A 24,574-nucleotide genomic window follows, 5' to 3' on the forward strand; every position below is an offset into this window, starting at 1 on the left:
ACACTGTGCAGAGCCTGGCTTGGTTTGTACCATACAGGTATTTAGTCTCAGCCAATAGGAGGGCACCAATAGAATCTCTTTTTCTGCCAGTGTTTGTTTGTTTGGTTGGTTGGTTAAATATAATAGGGTGAAATATCACCCTATTTACAGTTAGGACAGCGATCTTCTGGCACAGGCTGGAACTCAGGGCCTGATGCATGCTAGGCAAGCACTCTACCTCTGAACTACATCCCCAGCCCCTGCAGATGTCTTTAAATACCAAGAATCTAGGGAGAAAAATCAGTTGATCCTCTTATCATTGTGACCAGTGCAGTAGATCCCTTAACATCTCGGTCACTGTGCCCTAGAATAGTACTCAAAGAACGGAATAGGGAGAGATCCCAAAGAAGGCAAAGAATCTACTACCTCAGAGAGCAACTTATTTTGTGACCAAGATGCAACAGAACTTTCTGAAATGTTTGTTTGAGGGCGAAACTTTAAATTTATTCCTTAGCCATGCTTTCAGTCTGACTAAGCAATAGCGTAAGAACATGAGAATCCATGTTTTCTCAGTGCATAGCTTCAAAGTCTTTAGTTTGTTACTGAATGTGAGATTTAGGAACACTGTGATTTAATCAAAATGATTGCTTCTGGTAGCAAATTCAATAGTGTTGTCATGTCAAATTAAGTTTTATCAAGTTTCGCTCAGATAGGGATGCCCAGCCCAGATCCACGCACGGCTCACTGTGCTTATGAGAGTGAGGTTGGTCACCTGAGTGAGCCTTTTATACTCTGTGGCTGTGGGACATCAGGGCTCCAGTGAACAACTGAGTGGCCCGTTAGGAAGATCTCAGGGTAGAGAGTTCTTGCTAGGTTTGGAAAAAGCTGTTCTTTCAGTAAGCGTCTCGCACAGGCACAAACGTTACCCTAAATATAGAAGGCTAAAAAAGAATCCTTCCATGGGAGGGCTCCCTTAAATTAGCTCAGTTAATCTATTCATCTGTGTGTGCTGACTCGTGCCTAAACATTGGAGGCCAAATCCAAAAAAAGAAAAAAAAAGAAGCCAGTGGCTCAACACTAGGAAAGATGTGGGACAACTGAGTTATAATCCTGGGCAAAGGAGCCACGGATACCACAGCAGGTCTATGCCAAAAAAGAAAATGTGCCAGCTTCCAGTGATCACCTTCATTAATGAACCTCTCATTTTGGTTTTATTTGGATTTTTCCATTTTTCCTGATTGTGCTTAATTTTCAAATCATCTCAATATGCTGGTTTCAAACTTCAGATGTGACCAGAAGTTCTAAAAAGGTGTTAACCATTTGATGCTTTTAGTACGTTCTCTGTTTCCACCCTGTCAGGAAGTTCCTAGGTTTCCAGCAATATGCTAACTTCTTTATTATTTAATAGATGGCTCCAGATGATCATGCTCTAGGCCTTCCTCTCTGAATTGGCACAGAGAGCAATTCTTAAGAAAGTATAGGACGGACGAGATTTGGACTCCAGTTTCCAGAACTAGAATGGCAAAAGGCAACATGACAAGATGCAAAAGAGCCCCTTACCCCAACCCAGTCTATGTGTGGTCAGGTCTCTGGTTCCTGCTGAGACTGCTGAGTCTCAGCTACACTCTGGCTCTTGTTTCCTTCCTTTTGTTTTCTAACTCAGTACCTACTGACTTCTTATTTCTTCTGTGAAAGTCAGCTAGTGGAAAACACCCAAAGAACCTCAGGACAGGAGGAAGAATTTGGAAGTGGCCTAAGGGTGGCATTCTCTGGTATTAAGGAGGATGCAAAGTTGTCCTGCAAAAGCTATCACTGAAACTCAGTATTGGGGCAGCCTATTTGGTGTTCAAAACCTTATAATTGGGTTGATCTATCTTTTGCTATACTTGAAGAAATGAATTTTATGAATAATGTTTCTATTTAAAGACAGTAAAACAACAGAAAAAAAAAAAAACTCTAATCCCTATTACCCTAACTCCTCCACGCACATAGTATTCTAATGTGGTTTATTCCTGAAACTGACTCATTCAGCTTTTCTCCTGGAAGTTGTCAGTATGTAGCCTGGTTAATGGAGAAAATCAGTGTGCTGCCCAGGCTGCACAATGCCATGACTCATTCCTGGCATTTCAGAGGCTTTGTAATGGAAATCATAGTTCCAAGCTACAGTTCTTACCAAGTGGATATGTGAATGTTAATGAAACACAGCAAAAGTCTCTGAGCTCCTGCAGAACTCTCGCCATAGACTCCATGTCTGCTTGACCAAAGGAAGATTTTTGCTCCTCTCCGTAACCCACGCATGCCTGGATACCACAATATTGTTTTAATTAGTCTTATACAGCACAGTACAATATTTGGCTTCAGTGGAAGGAGGAAATTCTCTCATATGTTGGAACTGTTTGGTTGAAAGGGCATTTTTGTCCACCAAATTAGTCCTTTGCGGGGTTTATGCTATTATCTGAATGCTTTTTAAATAGTCTACAATGTCCTGCAGCCAATTCTCATTTATTCTTTCTTTCTTTCTTTCTTTCTTTCTTTCTTTCTTTCTTTCTTTCTTTCTTTCTTTCTTTCTTTCTTTCTTTCTTTCTTTCTTTCTTTCTTTCTATCTACTGATCTACCTACCTATCTATGTATTGTAGCGAGAAAGAAATGACATTTGAAATGCCAATACCTTTCTTTCCCATCACTAGGTTCAAGGCTGAGGCTCCTATAACAAAAGAGAGATTTTTACAAAATAAAAACATACAAATTTACTTAAGTATAAGTTTTACATGGCGTGGGAGTCTTCAAACACTGAAGGCCTAACCCCAGCATAGTAGTACATGCCTAGAATCCCAGCGACTCAGGAGGCTGAAAGCCAACCTGGGCAGTTTAGCTAGACTCTGTCTTAAAAAATAAAAAGGGCTAGGGATGCAGCTCAATGGTAGAATACCCATGGTTCAATCCCCAGTACCTGCCGACATCTCTGTCCCCGCAAAAAAAAAAAAAAAAAAAAAAAAGCAGCCCCAGAGAAACAGGGGAGCCTGTGTATTTTCATACTTAGGTTTGAGGAAGAGTGGATGGTGGTGCAGAAGTATGGTTGGAGGACCAAAGACCATGACCTAATAGACCATGACCTAATAGAAGTAACCTGGGGAGCTTAGCAGGGCCTGTTTGTGCAGATTCTTCTTGGCGTCCCTGTGTCTATGAGGATAAGGAGATTCCTTTCTTTAAGGCACAGAGCAGCACCTCTGGAATGAAGTCTACATGACCTGCTTCAGGGGAGGGTGGGGAAAGATGAGAGTAACATTAGTTCAATTTTCTCAAATGCCAAGGGACCATGTTTTGAGCAGTTGCTATCTATCATTGGGGGCAGGGCATGGGTAATTTGAAACCCTGGACAATCCCAATCTTTTACCTTACCTTCTTCACCCAACCTTGTCCCTAAACTTTTTTCAAATGTCATTTCCCTTTGTTTGTGCTATGTCAGATTTTAAAATAGTGAATAGCCAAGAGACACACAACAGGAAGAAATAGGGAAACAAGGAAGACAGATATTTCAAACCTTTATTTTTTATTGACTTGGATTTAAAATCTTATATGAATGTCAGATTGACAGAACTTTGGGGAAACTCACAGTTGAGCACTTTGTCCTCGTTGTTCTTGAAGATTGGAAGGGTAGGCCAACTATTTAAAGTTGATTTTTTTGGTGATTCCCACATGTCCACAATCCATTGGACCATTGGAAGGTAGACATTTAAGAGATATTTTCAGCAAAAGAAGAGAATAGCAATGTCTCTTATAACTCAGCCACTTTATTCCAATCCTGTCTTTGCTAACAATAGCTCCCTGCTACATGCTCTTAAAACACAAGTGCTAATATTATAAGAAATGAATTATATGAAAAACAGTCTTTTCTAAAAGGACTAAAAATACCAGTCAGCAACCAAGAGCATTTAATCACTTTCTTCCACTTCCTGACGAATCAGGATGCTGGGCAAAAACCATATGTCAGTGGACACCTGCGGCCTGGGCAGCCATGGAGATTTTAGCTTGTAGAAGTCAACAAGGATGTCCCAGGTGAAAATGCCAATCATTAGACCAGCACCGAGTCTTAAAATGCACAAGTCATTGTCTCCCATGACATTCTTTGGAAGTAGACAATCAATGAAAGAGTATCATGTTTATTTTTTTCATGCGAGGAAACTGATGTACAAGATTTTATAGTCCCGCTCTTAGAACCTAGGGGACCTGTCAGACAGTCGGTTGATAACTCTAAACAGAGTCTCTTTGCATTGCTCTTTTCTGCACAGTGACCCTTCCACCTCCTTATCCTTATCAAGTCCATCTCAGAATGTGTGAAGAGTAATATTTCTGTTTGATAATCTTCAAGATTTACTGAGAAGATTCCATCTGGGCCTAACCCAGGATGTGATGAGATAGTGACTTTGAGGATTTGGAAGCAAAATGACTGGGGGACAAGTGTGTGTGTCCATAGATGGATGTTATTCAAAGTGCCACAAGGGCCACATTTCCTTATTTTGGATTCATTCAAAAGTGGCTCATGCTTAATTCTCCACTACCAGTACCCCTTTGCAATGTCTGCTGGGAAACCCAGGCTTGTCTGAGGTGACTATGTGTTTCATGGTACAGCATCTTAGACTTCATGTAGTTGTAGAATAAGAACCGTACAAGTGAGAAGTAAAAGTGTTGGTTTTAATGCAATTGTCAGATTTGCAGTTTGAAAAAAAAAAAAAGTGATTTCTCAGGAAATAAAAATTAGGCAATGCATGGTGAATCAGGACCCGATAACTAGCACTAATTTTTTCACTGCATCTGCTGAAGAGTTGCTTCTTGCCAATAGAGTGTAATTTTCAGGTCTGTCACTGAGACATTTAAAATTGTGAATATCTCTGGATTATGAACAAAGATCATGTTTAAGGTCTTAAGTGGAGTATTAGACCTTTTCCCCCTCACATATAATTACCTTCTTATATGGTTATTTTAAGGGAAAGTGAACTTACATGACTTAAATTTTAGCCACATTTGTTAAATATTCTTTTCCAGAAAATTGAAAAATGAGTATTATTTGAAACAAAATCCAGAAACCTCCATTTCAGCACATTCTTTGATTTATACTGTTGAGGTTTTAAGAAAACTTGAATAGCCAGTCTCACTGAGAACTAATGAAGCCCAGTTTCTATTTTTTACTTTATTATTATTTTTTACTACAGAAGTTTGTTGCCACGCAAAGTAAAAGAAACCTCCTGCTTTTAATCTCTCCAGAAGACATTGCCAGTGAGAATGTTGTTATTGTTAGATAATCATAATGGTATGTTCTGGAGTCCCTTCTCCCCTCGCCTGACACACCCAGTGCACTCATACCCGCCAGCAGAGCCAGGGAGAGACGAAGAAGAAAGCTACGACTTATTTGCTTTCTGAATTTGATTCTGTATTGCTTTGGAGACATGCTGGGATTTGCTCCTCAACTCTTATTAAATTTCTAATGCCTGTCAAGGTTTAGATTCCTTTGTAAGAAAAATCCATGAAAATACAAGTGAAACTCTCAGGCCACGGTGTGCAGATCTTTCCTCCAGCAAACTTTAGCTCAGTGTCAGCAGTTGAGGGGTGGTGGACCCCAGGGCTGCTAGGCTGGGAACCAGAAGTTAGGGCAGTATGTGAGTCCCCTGGGCAAGGTGTTCTCCTGTCACAAGCCCCAGTTTCCCCATGACCTACTGGTCATGCTTGTTTTGAAATGGCTGTGTGATCATGTTTGGAAAGAGATTTTGCAAGCTCTTAAATAAAACAATACTACACAAATGATAGCTAGGAATGACTATTAATAAGTCAGAAACTAATCAAAGGTTGAGCAATTGGATGCGCATCCGTCATTACATTTGGGGGACACTGGTAATTTTGGAAAAAACTTTCACTTCAGCTGGTTCTTGATGGAGTCCCAAATGGGAAATATGTAAGGAGACCAGTTTAGTGGAGTTTAGACAAAGAAAGGATTAGAAATCTCCGGAAAGGCAAGTGGTAGAAGTAGCTGTGACAGACCGGTGCTCCAGAGGATGGAGAGTTTATGGCTGAGTCAATATCCCACTTTAAGAGGAAATGTAGAGCTATTGAAGAGAGACCATAGAATAATTATGTCACCATAACCTGCAATATGTGGTTACAGGCCTGGCCTTACAGGGAACATAGAATTGAACAGTGAAAGCATGTTCCAGAGATGGGTACTTTGTTAAAGGGGTGAGTGGTTTGGGAAAAATCTCTGCATGAGGCAGGATTCCTGTTCTCATTCCACAATTTGGCCTTTAATATTTGGAATTCTGGGAAGTGTGCAGCTTCCCACAATTCCAAATTCTTCCCACATTCTTCTACATAGAAGAATCTAATGGCATGAGTTTATAGGGGAAAAGTCCATATGTTGTACTTATTTCTATGACTCAAAATACCGCAGCAGTAGCCAGGGCTTGCTCAGTTCTGTGTTAGCGTCTTGTCTTTACTATTTCATTCTGTTTTCTGTGGCCTTTGTATCTTTCCAGGCCATGCCTGAATAGGAGGGAGTCACAGAAAAATGAGGCGGTTTCCAGCGGGCTGTTGAGCATTGGTACTGACAGTAGCAATATAACAAACATACCATAATTGGGTTCTGAAATCTGAACCAGCACCCCTGTTCACACACACTCATTAAAAGTTTCATTTTAAGAATCTCATACATTTCCCAGGTCCTAGTAACCCTGTTGATAATAATGCTTACTGATCACTGGCTATATTTTAAGCATGTACTTGTGCATACCCCTACTTGTTCCAAAAAGTGTTTAAGAGGCAGTTACTTTTAAATCTAGTCTCCATCATGTTCCGCTCTAGCTCTGTACTCTGTCTATGGCTGTGTTCTTCAAAAAAATAAATAAAAAAGATAATGCAGTGGGTACATAAGAAACATGTACCAAATCAGAGCATAAAAGGAAATAAATTAAGGACAAATTCCCACTCTGTTAACAACATAGGCCAGCCCAGAGTTTCAGGCTTTCAGTGACTTAAGTTTGAGTAATGCTGCCTTTTATGTAGTAGCCTCCTGGAAAGAGAATCAATGAATGAACAAGGACACGCACTGGTTTTAGGACTACTGGTACCTGGATAACCAGCCCTGTGTTCTCCAAAGCAGTATGTTGTTTTCTTCCATTGATAGCTTTCCATGCAATGCTGGACCTTTCTCCTAGGAAACTGTGTACCCAGGGTGGGCCCTGCCTGGCTCTGGAGGGAAACAAGTATTCACAGGTGCCCCAACCTTCATGGGCTTGGGTTCCATTATCCACAAGTCTGCAGAATACTAAGGGAGGGCCTTCATCTCTCAGAGTCAGAGTCCTCTCCTTTTCAAGGTCCACCAAAGGGGATGGAATATCAGGTAGACAAGCCTCTGATCCCAGGATAATCCTTGTAGGGAAGACTGAAAACAGACACAAGCCTAAAGCCCAGGACAATGGTTCAGGGAGTTTCGTGAAAACCCCACTTCTGTCTCTGGGTACACAAGTGGAAGACAGTGGTACCTGAGGACCTGCATGGTTACCTATGATTTCTGTTCTCTTTATTGAAAGGGCTAGTTCCACAAGGGATAAGGGGAGAGTGCTGATCATGAGGTTGGGACTCCAAAATGACCTGTTTCTGCTATGTTCTTTTTTTTTTATTTAATTTTTTTTTAGTTGTTGATAGACCTTTATTTTATTTATTTACATGCGGTGCTGAGAATTGAACCCAGTGCCTCACTCATGCCAGGCAAATATGCTACGGCTGAGCCACAACCCCAGTCCCTCTGCTATGTTCTTAACCTCCTGTGATTCCTCATTGAGAATCACTTCTTGGCATAATTTATTCCTACAGAGGGCCCACCACACACAAACTCACCGTCTTCCCAACAGAACTCTGAAAAGGCTTTATCTATCTCCATATTTTCCATCAGAAAATTTAGGTTCCTTCGTATAGCTTGCCTGTTTCATGAAAGAAGAAAAGGGACATAGGGGTCATTTTGAAAGTATTGTTTAAGTGATCATTTGAACCATAAAGAAACCATCTTTTTATTCTTCAAAGCAAAAGGCTTTTTCAAGCAGTAGATTGAAGTCTGAATTGTTCCCTACAACAGAAAAAAAGTGTTGGGTGGGGGCGGGGGGGCATCTCCTGTTGTATCCAGGTAGGAACAGTTTTGTAGGAAGTGGTAGATATATGTAATCGTCTATACAGAATCTCTGAAACCAGAAGATTCACTAAAGAGAGAGTTTTCAACCCTATTGTTTCAAACTCTAAGCAAAATATTGGCATAGAAAAGAGAGTTTTCCAAAGCCAACCCATTATTGGCTCAGATATTAATAGAAAATCAGGAATCAAGAAAGAGAAGAAGGTAGAGATTTTAAAGTCAGACCTGGTTTTAATTTTTGTGGTTATTTCAACTAGTAAGAGAAACACACACACACACACACACACACACACACACACACACACACACACCACATCCCATGCCAGGCATAACTTGCTCACCCATTAGAGAAGAATTAACTTTTTTTAGGGTACTACCTTAGGGACCATAAATTTAGCAAATTAACTGACATTTCTAGAAAAGCTACATGCTTGTGCAGTAAATGTTTACCAAAGTAGTGACACTTCAGATGGTACCCCCAAATCACTGGTCCACTTCCAAAGGGTGAGCAGTTTACTTTCAGGAAATGGATTACTCACTTGTGGAATGAGACCAACACCCAGGCTACTCAGTTCCAACATCAAAATGCAGAAAAGAACTTTTCCTGCCTCAAATTTTCAAACCTTTTCCAGATGGGCCAAGGGGCGTGAGTGTGTCCTTGAGCCCAGCAGGGCTGGCTCAGCCAAGGGGTCTGCACACATGTAGCCACTTTCCCCCCTGAGCACTGGGAAGAGGATCCAGGCTTGTGGTGGGTTGCTGAGAAATGGCTCCCCGAGCGTCCGCCCTATTTCCATTTTGCCAAACAATGGCAAAGAGATACGGGGAAATCTCTGAAAATACCAGAGTGTGTTCAGCTGAGACGCAGCCCCCTCCCCCAATTGCCTTTGCTGGTTTCACTTCTCAGCCGCAGCTGCCTGCAGCTGCCTGGGAAATGGAGCCTGGCCTGGGGAAACACAGCAGGGTGGTAGCGTGTGTTTTATTCTTTAGGACGCGGACCTTTGCCCTGGTAGCCAAAGCAGGCCTTCAGGAGGCCACTGCACAGCTCTGGACTTGGAGTTAAGCTGGACGCCTCAGAGCAGAACCCCGAGCAGCTGAGTACAGCCCACCACTAGCTGGGGGCACCAGGCTTTCAAAGAGAATCTAAGTATACCCAGAGGAGGGGGCCAGGGCTGTGGGGGCCTAGAAATCATTATCTAAAGATGATTGGAAAAAATGGGATTTTTAGCCTGAGAAAGATATTTAGGGGGATGGCTATTTTGTGAAAGGGGGGTAGATTTATTTTTCTGTATTTTTTTTTTAATTGTGGTAAAATCTAAGATTTACCAGTCTAACCATTTTTAAGCATACAGTTCTGGGCATTAAGTCATTCATAATGTTGAGGGACCATCACCCCTGGTCATGGGACTTATTAAGTCATCCTGAACAGAAATGATACCCATTAAGCAATAACTCTCTTCACTCAACCCCAAGCCCCTGGCAACCACATTGTCCTTTCTGTCTGCATGAGCTAGACTACTCCACCTCCTACAAGTGGAATTGTACAGCATGGGTCCCTTTGTGTCTGGCTTATTTCACTCAGCATAATATTCTTGAAGTACATCTCTATTGTAGCAGATGCTAGAATTTTCCTACCTTGTCATGGAAAATGATATTCCATTGTATGTATTTCCCACCATTTGTTTATCCATCTGTCTCTTGATGGATATTTGGGTTGCTTCCTCTTGGCTATTGGCAATACTAATACTGTGGCATGTGATTATTTGTGATTTCAGAAAAACTGACCTGGGTAAAAGTTGCAGAAGCTGATTATGCCTCATTAACCCTAGCTCCCTTCAGTGGCGGAAGGGCTCCCCGTAACTGGTAGCAGCTCAGCCTGGGTAATCATCAGGGCAGAATCCTGTCAACAAGTGTAGGAAGGCCCTATCCATCTCCAAAATCCTGTGATTCTCCAGCAGAGGGGGTGTTCACCCTAAAGGCAACTTCTGGAAGAAAAGAAAGTGGTGTCAGATCAACCACAGGTTCCTGGAGAAAAGAGGGAAGTGGGATGGGAAGTTACCACACAGTCCTCAGAGGGATTTGCCTGGGGTTGAGGTCACAGGCTGATGCTACTGTGGAGCTCAGACAGAGGTTCCCTATGACCTTGAGGAGATTTGTCCAGAGCTCCATAAAAAGCTTGGTTGCACTCTAAAATCCTGAGCACGAGTGAGTCCATTTTTCTCAGCACATCTGCCCAGAAAGGGGGGCTTCCCTAGGAGACCTGCCGCTGGGAGACCTAAGCCCCATCTCCTTGTAGGTCATGCTGAGTCTAGGTGAAGGTGTGGACAGAGGTGGAGGATGTTGGATTGGGGGAGTTTGAGGGCTGAAGGTCAGCTGAGATGGGGATGCCCTGGGTTCCCACTCACTTAGCCTCATTATGTTACCATTTGGGGTTTTCTTATCATTAGCTGGGAAGGCCTCGCCAGAGATTCCAGTATTCCAGAGTAGTTTAATTGTGGGTGATTTCATTCTGCCCTTTTTATGTCCAAGCCAGGGGTTTGCGTCATATAACAGTGAATTCAGGGAGATTTTTTATTTGCATGTGAATCATAGCTTTTCCAGCTGAATGTCACTTACTTGGAATTTTTGTCTGATTTTGTTTTTGTTTTTGTCTCCTGGTGTTTTTCCATCAGGCTCTTTGACTAACCAGAAAAAAAAAAAATACAAGGAGGGCTCAATTTGACTGAAGCAGGGTTTGAGTTGGCAACTCAAAAAGGAGAGTATTATGAATGTGAAAAAAAGAAAAGGGATGCTTTATTTTGCTTTGAGGGAGGGACCAAAGCCAAGTCAAATTGAGAGCTCTAATTTGGGAATAGTGTTATTACAGGTCATTGGGAGTTGGTTACGCGCTAAATTGGGAGGCCAGTCACATGAGGAGGCAGCAAAAGCAGATCACATGGGGGGACAGTTGGGGCTCTTTTACAATGAAGTTTTATTTTATTTACTACATGGTTGAAAGGTACTTATGTTAGGTTTGAAGATCAAGTTACCTCAGTGGCTATTGATTGCTCCCACTGTTGGCCCATCAGTTATTTTATAAATGAACCAGGTCTTCTAATATGTGTGCTTTCTGGGCTTTATTTAGGTACTGGAATCTGTTCCATGATTAGTGAAGCAGGCCTTGTACTAAAGGTTATATGCCTGTTCTTCATCTTCCTGTCTTATTCCAAGGGGCTTGCTTCCTTTTTCTCCAAAGTTCCTACCCACTTTGGGCTTCAAGGTCAAGGCATTCATATACACGTTCATATACACATTTCATTTTTAAGTTATTTTCCACTTCCTCAGCACCATGACTGTAAATGTTAGCTTATGAAATAAAAACAAAACAAAAAGATATCTCCTTCCCTCACCACAGACAGTTACGAACAAAATATTCTTCCAGCTCCAAAAGGATAGATTTTTGGTGTTCTTGGCATCTTGGGAAATACCAGGAAGTGCTATATGTGGTGAGATACTGATTTTTCTTGAAGAATCTAAGTTGGATTTCTCGATGTCTCAGTCTGTATTTAGTTAGCAGTGTTTGAAAAAAACAAAACAAAAACAAAAACAAACAAACAAACAAACAAAAAACAGCCCCCAAAGAATATCTAGAATTTAGTTAATTCATTTCCAGTGCAAACAAGTTGTGCTCATGGTCCTAAATGGGGCAACTTACTAAGTCTCTGACACACTGTCTGCTGGTGCTGCCGAAGCATGTGGACCAGCGATGCTTGTGATCAAGGTTAGGAATAGAAGGTGTGTGGAAACTTTCTATAAAAGGCAGCCGGGTCCTCTGGACTGGTGTGGACAAGTGATCAGGAGCTCTGGCACTGTTCATGGCAGTACCAGGGTGTTGGTGCATGACCTTGGGCAAGTTTTTGTGTGCCTCAGTGTCCCCTAAGTACCATATTGGTTTGGGCAGGGAGGACATTGAGTTCAGGAAATGTTTGAGATGTAAGATGTTATCAGGAAAATAGAGGAAGCACAGTGTCAGGAGACTCTGTCCCAGAGTCACATGTCCCTCAACAGGGCTGGGCTGCTTGACCCTTCTCAGCATGGCTCTCTGTGGGGGCAGGCCTCTGACATCACAATGCCCAGGCAGACACTCAATAATGACAAGCTGTGCCCAGCAGACACCAGAGGAGGGAAGAAAAGGAGGAGGACAAAGTGGAGAGGGAGGAGATGGAGCAATCTCTTGTGTGATAATTCCATCAACTCACAACTTTTTCACCTAACATCTGGTTCAACTGTAATGTGTTCAGCTCCACATAATCTGTACAGCGTCTGTGCCCTCCCCTGCAAACTCAGCAAAATATTATGGTCCTCTAACCAAGAGAATTTTGCTCCTGTTGCTGCACGTCCTGTGGTTCATCAACAGACCAGTGAGTTGACACTTCACCAAACAGCTCTCCGGAGCAACCATTTAGAGGTAATGTTCTGTCTCTAATGTCCAGGTTTCTTTGGGCTTCTGCAGGCCCATCTCAATCCTCCTTCTGGGACCAGCACAGCACGGTGGGGACCGTGTAGGGCTGGTTTGTGAGGGTGGGAGTCTAAGGAAAAGATATTTCAGCACTGAAATTCTCACCTCATCTTGTTCATGAGCCACCCCAGGCTTGATCAGACCTAATTGTTCTTATGGCACTCTCAAAACCCAAGTGGGTCAAATCATAGTTTCCTTACTGCTATGAATAGAAATCTTGAGTGATCAGCCTCCTAGAAATATTATGACATTTGCTTGCTTGTTTGTTTTAAGTCCAACAACTTCCTCTTAAAAATAGGTCCTAGGCACTCTTTGGATTGACTCCTCCCAGCCCTACTCTTGGTAAGAAATCATTTTTCCCATCTGGTTTTGCATCAGTCTTGCTTTTTGGTCATCTCAAAGCTGGACATTGGAGGCCAATGATTTTCTTCTACCAGTTGTTCTCAAACTTGAGCTTGGATCTGAATCACCTAGAGAGTTTGCGGAAGTACTGGTTCAGTAGCAGAATTTGAAGTTCTAACAAGTTCCCAAGTGTACCTGTCTTCCACACTTAGTGACACAGCGCCTTGGACCTCTGGAGTTACCTTCCTATCCCTGTCACCTTATAGGAGTGAGCCCCCATGGAACATGAAGTCATTTTTATGGGTACAAAACCTTCCCAGTGGCTGTCTATGGCACCCATTGAAAAGGACATCCTAGCACCAGCCCATATACTTTGATAAGGATTGAAGCTAAATATCTGATAGACTAATAAGTGTACCACCATGGTGGGAAAGCTAGATTAAAACAAAATGAAACAACAGACCACTGCTGTCACTCCCAGCTTGGAACTAGTGTGGCTAGAGGTTAGCATTGTCTTTCACCTCACTGATTCATACTCCCTGCCCCCCCCCACAATCTTGGGGGTAAAGGTGAGAAAGTTTCTAAACTCTCTGGACCTAGAGGGGCTGTTCACTGTCTCAGGAAGGGGCCCCTTCCAGCCAGGTCTGTCCTCTCTCTGGATTCTTGGTGCAGCTTGCAGCACAGTGTAGGCCTTCTTGTCCCTGGGTCTGCTTTTCTGCACCCTCTGTTCTTTCTCCCTTTCTCTGCCTTTTCTGCTCACAGTTTTGGTGTCTTCCTTTGCTGTAGAATTCTAGACAGCATGCTGGAGGTTCAGGAAGGATGAGCCAGAGGCTCTTGTCCATAGACATTACACCTATGGGCTCAGAGCTCTTGTCTTCCTCTGTGGCATTGCCACCAAGTCAGCTAAGCCAGAGGTCCTCATCTCATCAGTCTTCCTGATTCTGATCCAGATATTAACCTCTGGCAGGATGCCCAGAAAAAGGAAAATGGCCCCATCATCCTTTCTATTGTCCTTGCTACCCACTGCTGATGGAATTCAGCATTAGAAAATAAGTACCCTTCACAAAACATCTGAAAAAAAAAAATCTTACTCTGATTGCATCAACAGACCTACTACCCTGAAAACAAGTTTGGTACATAAACAACAGGTGAAAATGAGCTGCCATTTGCCACTTACCTTTGCATAAATTCCCAGAGCTGGCCAACGGAGCAGAACTAGGAAGGGAGGTGTGCCTCTAACTCCCTCTACAGGACTATGCCTGAGGAGGACAAGAGCATGCCATTGGGTGTATGCCAGGGTCACCTAACTCTGTCCTTGTAGTTATCCAGGCCTTTCTTTTCAAATATAGTACAAGTTAATTTGTGATCAAGGATTGGAATATCCTGCCTCATCAAAATTGTTCATTCTCTCCTCCATAGAGTAACTTGTGCCTCTCTTTCAGATTTTATACCTAAATGAGTAATACATAGATTTCACTATCAACATCCCTACCATGCATATTTTGGGGGATATATATAAGTGCTATTCCTTGGTGACAATATTTACATAGTTACATAACACACCCTGGGGCTCTTATATTCACACTTATCCTTTGGATTTCCAGCTTCATGGTGGGAAATTTTATCTATAAATTGTTGAGCAACTTTCTCATTTATTTTAGAAAGTGTGGAACCCAGTGACTTAACAGTCCAGAATCATTTAAAGATACAGAATGGCTGGCTGCCTGTTGTCAGGGGTGGAACTTGTTCACTCTGACCCTTCCCAGACTTGATGAGGTTTATAAACCTGTCGTGTGAAACAGCTGTTGTTCAGTTCAGCCCCTCAGATCAAGCATGAACTATTCTTTTGTGATGTGACCTGTGTACAGTCCTCTCAAGATGCTTCCCCAGTTACTCTATCTGGATAATACTGGGGATTGGGGCCTTGGAGTTTGTCATTAATACATCATATTGAAATTAGGCTACCTAGACCATGTCGGCTCCAGAGTCTCTCATTTCTAGAGCTTCTGGTGGTACACGATCTAATTCTAAGTACTACTAGATCCAGGCCTTTCTAGCATGGTTTTCTCCTGGGCAAGCTCAGCACGAGGACTACTAATTCATTATTTTAAGAAACTACTGGAGCATCACTTTGTGGTGTGTGGGGGTTTGGCACTAGTGATCTGGGAGCATGAGGGTGAAGATTAGTAAGAAATCTTTCTGCCTTTAGAACATTCATGGTCTCTCTGAAAGTTTTTTGGTGTTTAAAAAAAATGAGCAAGTATGGTTTACAAGGGAAGTGTCTTATGTTGAGTAAGGTAATGATTTTTTTCATCTTTAATTTGCATGAGTGTTAGGAGATCCATTCCTTGGAGGTTTTATTAAAACATAATCACTTAGTGCCCTTAAAATTTAGACATGCAACAGTCTTAACACAACCCTAATGGTACCGGCTTTCTTCTATTCAGCAGATGTTTGCAAAAGAGTTGTATTAGAAGCATTTAATTCTGCTGTCTCAGCCTCTCGAATCATAAGGATTATTTTAATTGGTGTCAGTTACAATCAGAAAAGCACCCATTATGTTTTTGTTTTCTAGCAGAATTTTCTATCTTAAACAGAATATTGAGACGGGGGAATGTAGCAAAGATTTAGAAAATTGAGCTAATCATTTTTTTTTCTTTTTACATATTCTTGTTTCTATTTGACTTGAAAGCTAAACATAATCAGAATACTGCAGAGACCAGTGAGAAAGAGGTGACTAGTTTTACATAATGGGAGCTATTTTTATTAGTAGGTCATTCATTTATCAGTCTTCATTTAAAGAATTTCTAGGAAGTACCTAACATTTTGAATAAGAAATCCAAAAGTCTATCAAACCCTCTCAGACAAAATAAATGCCCAGGGGACAATCGTATAGCTGTTAAAATGTTATTAATAAAGAAATGTTAATGCACAAGGCAATGAAGACACCATCACAACCCCCATGGAATTTATATTCTGGTGGAGAGAGGCTGAAAATTCAGTAGGTCACAGAGTGACAAATGCTATGGAGAAAATAAGGTAGGGCTGGGGATTAGGGAGTAGAAGGTGAAGTGGTGAGATGGGCAATTTAAATAGTATGGACAGAAAAGGTCTCACTAGGAAATTTGAGCAAATATGGAGCTGTGCTAAATGTGGATTGGGGGGAAAGGGTTCCAGGTAGAGGAAATAGCAAGTGCCAAGGTTCTAGATTCTGAGGCAGGCAAGTGTGATGCATGTTAAAGGAAGCCAGGATGGGCCAAGATGAGAGGGATGGTAGTAGGATAGGGCTGGATCATAGAGGAACTCATAGACCATCATAAGGACTTTGGCTTTTACTTAGAATGAAGTGGTGTATTAGTCCATTTTCTCTTGCTGTAAAAAAAACAAAAACAAAAACAAAAAAAGACAACAACAATAACCAAAAAAAAAAAAAAAACAAACACTTGGGGCTAGGTAATTTAAAAATGAAAGTGCTTATTTAGATCACAGATTTAGAGATTAAAATCCTAGATTGGGTGGCCCCATCAGTTGAGCCTCAGGTGAGAGCCTTATGGTATTTGGTATCACCATGGCAGGAGCCTGTCCAGAAGAGATCACATGGTGACATAAAAAGCCAGAGAAATTCAGGGACCAGGCTTACTCTTTGTGTAACCACCTACTCTTGTGGGAACTAGCAATGATTCCACAAGAGCTGCATTAATTCCTTCTGAAGACTGTGGACTCATGACCTAATTACCTCCCACTCAGCCCCACCTCTTAAGGGTCCCGCCATTTCCACACCATCACAGTGGGGCCCAGTCTTCCAGCACACAAACCTTTGCAGAACATGCTCAAACCATGTCAAAAACATCACAGATGGGCAGCCACTGAAACAATCAGGAAAGGCACATGACCTATCTTCTAGTATTAAAAGATTAAAAAAGATTTTTTTAAATGAGCATTTTGATTGACAATCGGCTTTTGGTGGTGGGAGGGGATTGGAATGCAGAAGCATGAGTGAGAAGTGGTCAGATTCTGGATACATTTTGAAGGTTCAGCCCACAGGATTTATTGACAGATTAAATATGAGATATGAGACAAAATCATCAAGAATACTCCAAAGTTTCAACTAACTTGAGCAACTAGAAAGATAGAGAAGTCATTTTTTGATATAGGGGAGAAGAGAAAAGGAGGCCATCTGGTGAGTGTGAAAGTAGAAGTAGGCTTTGGCCACATCGACTTTGAGATACTCTGACTGGAGATGTAGAAGATGCAGCTGAACATGTGGGTCTCAGGCTTGGGAGAGATTTAGGCTGGAAGCACAAATATAGGAGTCATCCACATATTCATAGGCCAGAGGTCAGCTCAGAGGCCAATGACTCGGGGAGCTAGCCTGTTTAATGGGCTGTCTGTGAATGGGTAGCTTCAGACCTGCAATAGTCAGTCACAGCCTGGAGGAGGTCAGAAACTGAAGTTAAATCCTAACTTGGCCTTTGGCTGAGATTTTAGAACAAGTTCCCAAATGGTCTGGGTCACTCAGGAACAAAGGAACTCTTCCTGAAGCATCCATCTATACCATACCTGGGGGGAAGTGACTATAGATGGAAATCCCCACTGAAGAGATGACCAGGTTACTCTGGAATAGCAAATGCGTTATTGTAGGTGTCTGCTGCAGCCAGAGGTACCTGGTTCTTGTCCTTTGAGCATAGTCAGGTACCCATGAATGACCTGATGACCTTCTGCTCTCAGAGAAGACTCTAATGCTTATAATGAGCTATGTAGTTCACTTATAGATCTCCGTTTTTTCTGGGGAATCAAAGAAGCAGAAGCATTTAACTTTTTTTTTTTTTTTTTTTTTTACTAGTCACATGAAGCTCTTTGTATTGGTTAACAAATTACTCTAAAATGCTCTGGCATAACATAATTACCTTCCATTTGGTGAGGATCAGGAACTTGAGACAGCCTAGTTGGGTAGTTCAGGCTCAAAGTCTCTCAAAGTTGTAGTCCTGATATTGACTAGCTATCAGGTGGCTGGCAAGCTGGTTTGGGCTGTTAGCAGGAGACTGAATCCCCCCCAACATGGGATGCCTAAGCATCTTCACAGTTGGTCTGGCTGATTTTTCCCAGAGCAAATGAACAAAGAAAGGAAAGTAGAATCTGCAGTACCTTTTTTGTTTTTATTCTTTTAACTTCTCAATATACCTTTATTTTATTTATTTATATGCAGTTCTTAGAATTGAACCTAGTGCTTCACACATGCTAAGCAAGTACTCTACCACTGAGCCACAATCCCATCCCATAGAAGCTGCAGTACCTTTTATGACCTAATATCAGAATACCTCTACCACATTCTGTTGGTCACACAGACCTGCCATGATCACTGTGGGAGGAAAAGTACTCAGAGTGTGAATACTAGGAAGAGAGAATGAATGAGGGCATCTTTGAAGCCAGCAATCATCCTCTGAGTTTCATAGGGAGAGGGTTTATATCATTTTAATCCTTTATATCTGTTCAAAGCACCATTTGTAGCTATATAAGCTCAGTAACTCTGACTGACTGGGTCCCTCCTATCACAACTGATCTAATCCACCTCACTTGCAGGGCTTTGCCCAACTATGGGAAATCTTCTCTCAGCTCAAAAGAGTACCTTGGGAGACAGAAGGCAAGTGCAAGTGCCAACATAAGAATCCCAGTGTTTGCCATGTTGCATTGGCTACTTTTCTCCCTGGTTTTTTGGGTGCCCTATATCAGTTCACATCCCTACCAAATGCTTGCTATGTGATGCTGTCATCCATTTTTGAGTTGTGCAAAGTTGCACTAAATTTAGAATCCTCTGGTACCTAATGTGTCTAGGATTGAGTTTGTAGTATAAATTCTGCCAAGGAGTAATTAACCATTTAAGAGCCACTAGTTTCTGCCTTTCAGCACATTTATTTAACCAGTAGTTCTTGTGTGTGTCCATTTAATTCCCAGCCATTTCTCGCATGAGCAAGTTGCCTAAATGCACTTGTGAAGAAACCCTTTTATGGTAAATGTTATTAAACTGAAAACAAGCATATAATAAAATAGCAATTTAAGGGTAATTTACTAACAACTGGAGCCCTTAAACATTGACATACCATTGTGTAGTAATAATACCAGACCTGGTATTTAAACACAGACTTTGTCCCTCCAAGAATCATTGGGACATTTCTCTAATCATCATGGTCTTTAATTATAGCTCTTTACATTTTTCTTTTATTATTTCTATGTCACTGGTTTACAGATTATAAATCATTAACTTTTGCCCACATTTAACATCCAGCTCTGTAGGCAGAAAAATAATAGAGGAAATATTCAGAGACTGTAATAGAGGTGAGTTGGCATCATCATACCTCAGTTTGGGGACTTCAGTTTTCCATGCTGCTTCCTGAATAGGGTGATATTTGGGTGGGCAATGGTTGTGTTTGTGAGTTGTGTAGAGATGCACTAAATTTAGAAGCCTCTAGTACCTGAAGCATCTAGAGTTGAGACTGCATCTCAGAAGGGATCAATTATTTGAAAATTATGAGGATTCCTGGTCTTCCCCAATGGGGAGAATGTGTTGGCTATAAATCTCAGTGAAGATTCCCTGCTGTCTGGAAGGCAATGTGGATATAATAAAGAAGGCTGTTTTAGTCAGCTTTTCTGCTGCTGTGACTAAATAACAGGACCAGCACAACTGTAGAAGAGAAAAAGTTTGAGGGCTCACAGTTTGGAGGTCTCCATTCATAGATAGCAGGCTTCATTCCTTGGGGCTTGAGGTGAGACTGAACATCATGGTGGAGTGTGTGGCGAAAGGAAACATATCACATGATCATCAGGAAGCAGAGAGAGAGAGTCCACTGGAAGTCATGCCCTAATTCCCACCTCCTCCAGCCACACCCTATTACTTCAGTTACCACTGTTAATCCCTATCAAGGGATTAAATCACTGATTGGGTTAAGACTCTTACAACCCAATCGTTTCTCCTCTGAACCTTCTCACACTGTCTCACATGTGAGCTTCTGGGGGACACCTTACATCCAAACCATAACAAAAGCCAGTGGGTAGCTGGCAGGACCTAGCCAGCATAGTCAGTTCCTGCATGTGGGATCTGGCCTCTGTGTGAAGGTAAAGATGCCCACATTCATCAGTGCCAGGGGAGCTCATCCAGAGGGATTGACTCATACTCACTAGAAGGCAGGGAGGTGGACCCTGCAATGCTGGCTTGTTCATTTGCCTCAAGGAACCATCATTAGTGAGACCAGACATATTCCAAGTTTGTATAATCAGCACATATTCTCCCTGTAGGCAGGCCTTCACAGGAAGCCAAATCATAATCAGAAATGATTTGGTAAGTTTCCCTGAAAAACTACCACAACCGAATCCGGAAATACCTCAAGTCTCTGATTCCTTCACTCTTTCCCTAAAGGCGCCTGGGAAGCTAACTCAAAGTTCAAAGGCTGATGGTGAGGGGATGATCGGGACAAGGGAGGCTTAGCCAGGTGACTACTTAGTGGCACCAGGTTAACTTCCTGGGTCTATTTCAGAATGAAATAGGACTTGGAAGGATAGAACTACTCAAAGCCAAATGGCTAAGCTTTCTTTTACCTAGTGGGGTACTTGGATAGTGTATTAGTTATCTTTGGCCACTTAAGTAATCCCTCAAATGAACAGCTTAAAACAATAAACATGTAATTGCACACGGTTTCTGCAGATGAGGAACATGAGTGATTCTGGTTCAAGGTCCCTCAAAAATGTTGTTTGGGACCACAGTCATCTGAAGGTGTATGTGGGCTAGAAATTCTGCCTCCATGAGGGCTCCTTGCATAGCTGGCAAGACTGGTGCTGGCTGGGATACTCCATTCCTCACCAGAAGGACCTCCCCACTGGGTTGCTAGAATGGTCTGTCAACATGGCGGCTGGCTTTTCCCCAGTGGGTAGTCTGAGAGCCAGGTGAAAGCCACAGTGCCTTTTATAACCTGACTTGTGAAGTTCCACACTGTCATATTCACTGGAAGTAACTCACCGAATCCAGCCTGCACAAAAAGGGCAGGAAATTAGACTCTACCTTTCAAAGAGAGGAATATCAAAGAAATTGCAGGCGTATTTTAAAACCACAGAGAGTATCATCTATATCAACTCTGTAGCGCTTTTTCCCTACATTTCTTTGGCTGGCCAACTCCTTTGCTGAACCATATACTCTATTAATATATTTATATTAATATTATTATAACTACTACATATATGTGCACTTTAAATATAGCTTATGGCCAGACCACTCTAGCACGATAGCCATTGTGTAGTTTTAAGCTTATCTGCCTACCTCCATTCTGCCACTTCACTAGCCCAGGGACCTGGGCCAAGTAATTTGCCCCATTTACACCTCTGGTACTCATCTGTAAAATAACGCTAGTTATAGGACCTTCCTCACAAGCTTCCAGGGAGGATTAAAATGAGTAATTAAATGTACAGGATGCAGAAGGGTGCCTGACACATAAAAAACACTCAGGCTGTTAGCAGTCAGCAATGGCAGCTGTAGCAAAAGCAGAAATGGTTTGATCCAGTAGGTGTGGTTAGCCCTCAGCAGGCCACTTTATTTTCATGTTCCTGAAGTAGTAAACAAAAGCAATAGTTGTCTTCCTGACCATGTCACAGCCCATCCAATCCCTGTCCCCAGAATACAGTCATTTCAATTCTAGAAGGGACCAGGGCCAGCAGTCTTTCATTTTCCTTCCTCTTTGCTGTATTTTTTCCTCCTGTGAACCCCAGGTTAATCCCTGGCAGGGAGTAGTTATATGCTTAATTTGTACTCTGAGTCCTATTTACATTCTGCTTTTGTTCCTAATTTTTTTTTTCAGACTGATCTTCTATGAACAGGTAAAATATCCAAACAGAGACATGACCTAGCAGAAAGCTAGAAAGTTCCTCAGCCTTGTGCATTTTTATTAAAGGCTGTTCCCAAATTTCATTTTTAAATGTACACGTTTTCTGGCTCCCTCTGATCATGGTTGACCTATAATATGTTTACCTTTCTCTTGGCCTCTTTTGTTTCTCTCCAGTACCTCTTTAGACACTTGGGCTTACAGAATAGATTTTTTCTTCATCTTAAGCATTTAAAACATGCCTGGTGTTTGCACACAAGGTATGCATGAGAACATTAGAATTGATTCCATCTCCCAGAGCTGCTTACAAAAGAGGCTGTACCTAGTAGAATGCATGAGGGTTGTCCTGTGTCCAATGGCCATTAGCTAAATATAGAGCTAGGGAGCTGGGAGGGACCTCCTGAGGTCATCTGTGCCTCCCGGCTGCCTTCCCATCCAATATCTCCAGCCTATGCTGGCCAGTTCAGTAGCCACCAAGCTTCTGGGCACTGCTATTATGGTTGGACTCAGTTGATATGTGCTGTCAGTGATAAAATATACCCTGGATTTCAAAGACTTAATATAAAGCAAAAGAGAGTAAAATGGCTCCATAGTTTTACATGTAAAACACATTGAAATGATAATATTTTGATATATTAGATTAAATCAAATATATCATTAAAATTAATTTTAGCTCATTCTTTTTACTCTTAATGTGGTTACTAGAAAGTTTAAAATTCTGTGTATGGCTCACATCGTAGTACTATTGAACAATGCTACTCTAGATCATCTGTCTTTAGTATTCAAACCACCAAGACAGAAATCCGGGACTCTTTCCTGGTGACTCCTCTGAGTCTTTTTATTGTTCTAGTAGTTCAGTTCTTCTCCATGTCCTATCTTAACTTCCCACACCTGCTTCAGTTTGGTGATTTCAACTTCAAATAGTTAAAGAAATCCCCATTTGAAGAGTTGAGCATCTTTTCATATTATTATGCACTCAATACCTCCTGTCTCCCTAACCTTTTTCTTTTCTTTTTTATGCTGTCATTTATTTGTTTGTTTGTTTGTTTGTTTATTTATTTTTGATACTGGGGATTTAACTCAGGGGAAAACTTGACCACTGAGCCACATCCCCAGCCCTATTTTCTATTTTATTTAGAGACAGGGTCTCATAGAGTTGCTCAGCGCCTCACTTTTGCTGAGGATGGCTTTGAACTCATGATTCTCCTGCCTCAGCCTCCTGAGCCACTGGGATTATAGGCACATGCCACTGCACCCAGCTTTATTTTCTACCTCTTTCCAAAATTTTGATAATTTTTAATGACTTCCCCTGGGTGGTGTCTATTTTCTCTAAATTATTTTTAAAACTTGGTCTCCAAATCACCTACATCACTCTAATGTGGTTCTGGCTAATGCAGAGACAAGTAGAAGGAATTTCTTCCAATTCAAGTACTTGACTGATTCTTTTGAAACTTTATCTCATTTAATCCAAGAGCATGAAGAGGGAAGAGGTTGTTGGTCAACTGACAAGGCAGTTGAAACTCAGGCAAAATAACTTACTAAGTTTCCACCACAAACCAAGTGGCAGTTCTGGGACTTCTGCCCAGATTTGCCAGACTCCAAAGACCATGCCCCTTTAGAGACCTTTCTGTCACTGTAACTAAATACCTAAGGTAATCAACTTAAAAATATGAAAGGTTTATTTTTTCTTTCAGTTTTGGAATTGCTGGTCCACAATCAGTTGGTCCCATTGCATTAGGACATGTGACAAAGAAGTATATCATGGCCAGAGCAAATGGTAGAGGAAGCTGCTTACCTTATGGCAGCTGAGAAACAAAAAGAGAGGAGGAGAAAGGGATGGGGTCACACTATCTCCTTCAAGGGCATAACCCCAATGACCAGAAAATATCCTACTAGGACCCACCTCTTAAAGGTTTCGAGCATCTCCCAATAGCATCATGGGGATAAGCCTTTAACATATAAGCCTTTGGGAGACATTCGAGACCCCAACTGTAGCACTGTAAGTTTCTTTGAAAACATTCTTTCCAGAGATCTGAAGAGGCCTTTCAGTACAGGTGAATGCATTTGTAGTTTACGGGTATGTGAACCCCTTCTACCTCTGCATATACTGTGTGACAGCCCACAGGACTGCCCAGCTTCCAAAATAAGCCACTGCTCAAAAGCCAATCAAGACAGAGTGTGTTGCTTATGTCTCAAGTGGGAGGGGACAAGAGATATCCCTGTGAGTGTGCTTGAAACAGATCTTCACATAGATGAACCTTGAGGACACGGTGCTTGGCAAAATAAGGCAGTCCAAATGACAAACACTGTGATTGCACTTGTCTGAGGTTCCTAGAGCAGTCAGGTTCATAAGGACAGGATACAGAATAGAATGGTGGTTTGCCAGGGCTGGGGAGAAGGGAGAATGAAGTTATTGTTTAATGGGAACAGAGTTTCAGTTTGGGAAGATGGAAGTTTCTGGAAATGGATACACTTCATTGTGAAGGCACTTAATGACACTGAGCTGTACACTTAAAATGTTAATACTATGTGTATTTTACCACAATAGAAACAAACAGACCTTCACATAAAGAAAAATAATCTATTTAGTATGTGGGATCAGAGGTGCCACTAGACCTGAGTCTTGGATCTGTGACTCATCTACTCTGAGTCCATAGTTGTTTTTCTGAGTCAGTTTCTCATGAGAAAGCTGCAGTCTTACTGCACCAAGATGAGGAAGTCCTT

General features: G+C 41.8%; 1 protein-coding gene across 2 annotated transcripts in view; it reads left to right on the top strand.

Annotated features, from left to right (window-relative positions):
• Samd4a (sterile alpha motif domain containing 4A) overlaps nucleotides 1–24,574 on the top strand; it is a 208,527-nt gene that overhangs the window by 93,696 nt on the left and 90,257 nt on the right. The window lies entirely within an intron of this gene.

Source organism: Ictidomys tridecemlineatus, chromosome 5, assembly GCF_052094955.1.
Source record: "Ictidomys tridecemlineatus isolate mIctTri1 chromosome 5, mIctTri1.hap1, whole genome shotgun sequence".
Taxonomy (NCBI): Eukaryota; Metazoa; Chordata; class Mammalia; order Rodentia; family Sciuridae; genus Ictidomys; species Ictidomys tridecemlineatus.